The following is a 2,675-nucleotide window of genomic DNA, read 5'->3' on the forward strand; positions in this document are numbered from 1 at the left end:
AATGTGTAATGAATTGGTATTTTTTCTGTTGCTAACTATATCAGCTTAGCGGGCTAGTTAGTAGTTGATTTTTTTTTCTGACAGGTTAAAAGAACTCTTGAATGGTTTGCCTCAAGCAAGCGACTGCATTATTTTTTATCAGATTCAATTGACACAAATCTGTAATTATGCTCTGTACAAACATATCTTGTTTAATGCTATATAGACCAACAATGCAGTCATGATGTTTAATTTGTTGAAAATAACTGGCTTGTCACTGCAGACGTTTTGTCACAGTGGAATAGAATGCCTTTTATTGTCATTATACACATGTAGAACGAGATAAAAGCAACTCTCTTTCCAGTGTCAACATGTACGTAAGGGAAATGTAACATGGAATAAAATAAGCAGTGCAAAAGAAGGGTGAGGGGTAAGGTGCAGAGTTCTGAGACGCTATTTAAATATGTAAAAGAAACAAAAAACAGAAAGATAAATATGGTTTTATATACAGTGTGATATGTAGTGTGAAGTAATGATATTGAATAGTAGTGAAATTGCACAGAATTATAATTATCAAAAGTATTAAATATTACATATTGCACAGTAGGTGGGTAGAGGAAAGTCTGGGAGTTAGACTGTGAAGTCAGTGCACGTGTGAGTTTAAAATGGTAATGGCTTTTGGAAAGAAACTGTTCTCTAGTCTGTTAGTCCTTGATCTGATGCACCTGTAGCGCCTCCCTGAGGGCAACAGGTCAAACAGATCAAAGCCAGGGTGGGGGCTGTCCTTGGGGATGTTTTCTGCACTGCTGAGGCACTGGGAGGTGTAAATGTCCATCAGGGAGGGGAGAAGGCAGCCAGTGGTCTTCTGTGCTGCTATTACTACTCTCTTGCCTCTCCCTGTCTGTCACGGTGCAGCTGCCGTACCATACAGTACGTCAACAGGCTCTCGCTGGACGAACAGTAGAAGGTCAGCAGCAGGTTGGAGTCCTGGGTGTTCTTTCTGAGTACCCTCAGGAATTGTAGCCACTGTTCCTTCTTGATGACCGCTGTGGTGTTGTCTGTCCAGGAGATGTCAGGGTGGGGATAAGGACACAGAAAAACCAGAAGGTGTTGACCTTCTCCACACACTCAAGTAGGCTCTCTGTAGGCGGCCTCATCTCCTTTTGAGATGAGTCCGACCACTGTGGTGTTGTCCGCAAACTTGAAGATGAGGTGGTTGTTGTGGGCCGTACTGCAGTCATAGGTCTAGAGACAGTACAGGCGGGGGCTCAGCACACAGCCCTGTGGGGAGCCGGTGCTCTGCGTGCAAGTGGAGGAGAGGTGGGGGCCCAGTCTCACCGTCTGGGGCCGATTGGTGATTAAGTCCTTTATCCAGGCACGTGTGAGAGGGTGGAGGCAGAGAGTGACCAGTTTGGTGATGAGAATGTCCGGGATGATTGTATTGACAGCTGAGCTGGAATCCACAAAGATTGAACGTAGCTCTGCTGCTGTTCTAGGTGGCTGAGCGCAGAGTGGAGAGCCACAGCAATGGCATCCTCTGTGGACCTGTTTGCGCGATATGCAAAAGGGATAGGGGTCAAGGTCTTTTGGGGGGGGGGTCCTTGACATGTTGAACCAGTCTCTCAAACCACTTAATGATTGATGGGAGACTTCTTTGGCGCTGGGATGATTGTGGCTGATTTTAGGCAGGCCAGGATGGCTGCCTGAGCCAGGGAGAGGTTGAAGATTCTGGTGAATATGAGGGCGAGCTAGTGGGCGCATGCCCTAAGCGCCTTGCCAGGTACTCCATCTGGGCCGGCAGCCTTCCTGGGGTTCACTGTGAGGGAGCACCCGTCCGACATCGTGCTCCCTCACAGTGAGTGGGGTGGTGCAGGAACCAGGTGGGGATGCTGGCAAGGCAAGGCAAGGCAGCTTTATTTGTATAGCACATTTCAGCAATAGGGCAATTCAAAGTGCTTTACACGAAATCAGTTAAACAGATAAAACACAAGTACAAACAGTTAAAAATCATATGCATTAAAAACCGATAAAACACATGAATAGACAGTTAAAAACAAAATAGAAACATTAGGAAACATAAAACACAAGAATAAAAGTTACAGTGCAGCATAAGACATTTAAAGAAATGAGCAGTCATTTAAAGAAAGGCAGCAGGTTTCTGGGAGTTTATTCCAGATATGAGGAGCATAGAAACTGAAAGCTGCTTCACCCTGTTTAGTTCTGACTCTGGCAGGGCTGGGGTAGTGCAGAAACCAGATGGTGGTGGAGACAGGGCTGGGGCAGATAAGTTATGCTGTTGTGATGTCTCAAAGCGATTTGAGACATTAGCAATTTAGCGCCTCTGCCAGGGGGTCTGTTGTTGTCGCAGCCTCTGTAGTTGGTGAGGTTTTATATGCCTTGCCAAACTACCCGTGTATTGTTGCCAGACAGGATATGCTCATCGCATTAGAAGCACATGCTTTTATGTCAAGTCAAATGCCTGCTGTGAAAAAATCCTATCACAATTTAAATCCGAAAACCAGATATTTTCCTCAACATGTTCATTCCTATTTTAACTCCTCTCCTCTGTTGCCACACTGTGTGTCCGGTTCATTGGACAGTTTTCATGACATTCATGTAAGTAAAGCTTGTTGAATTGAAATTGCAAGCACTGAACTGCATTATTGATGCTTAGCGACAGACAGTTTGTGAGTTGG

General features: G+C 45.2%; 1 long non-coding RNA gene across 1 annotated transcript; it reads left to right on the plus strand.

The window, feature by feature from the left end:
• The first annotated feature begins 369 nt into the window (after positions 1-369).
• LOC116673444 (uncharacterized) lies at positions 370-816 on the plus strand. The gene is made up of 2 exons (XR_004327844.1): positions 370-402; positions 465-816. It is a non-coding gene; the product is annotated as an uncharacterized LOC116673444 (long non-coding RNA).
• The last annotated feature ends 1,859 nt before the right edge of the window (positions 817-2,675 follow it).

Source organism: Etheostoma spectabile, chromosome 23, assembly GCF_008692095.1.
Source record: "Etheostoma spectabile isolate EspeVRDwgs_2016 chromosome 23, UIUC_Espe_1.0, whole genome shotgun sequence".
In the NCBI taxonomy this organism is placed as follows: Eukaryota; Metazoa; Chordata; class Actinopteri; order Perciformes; family Percidae; genus Etheostoma; species Etheostoma spectabile.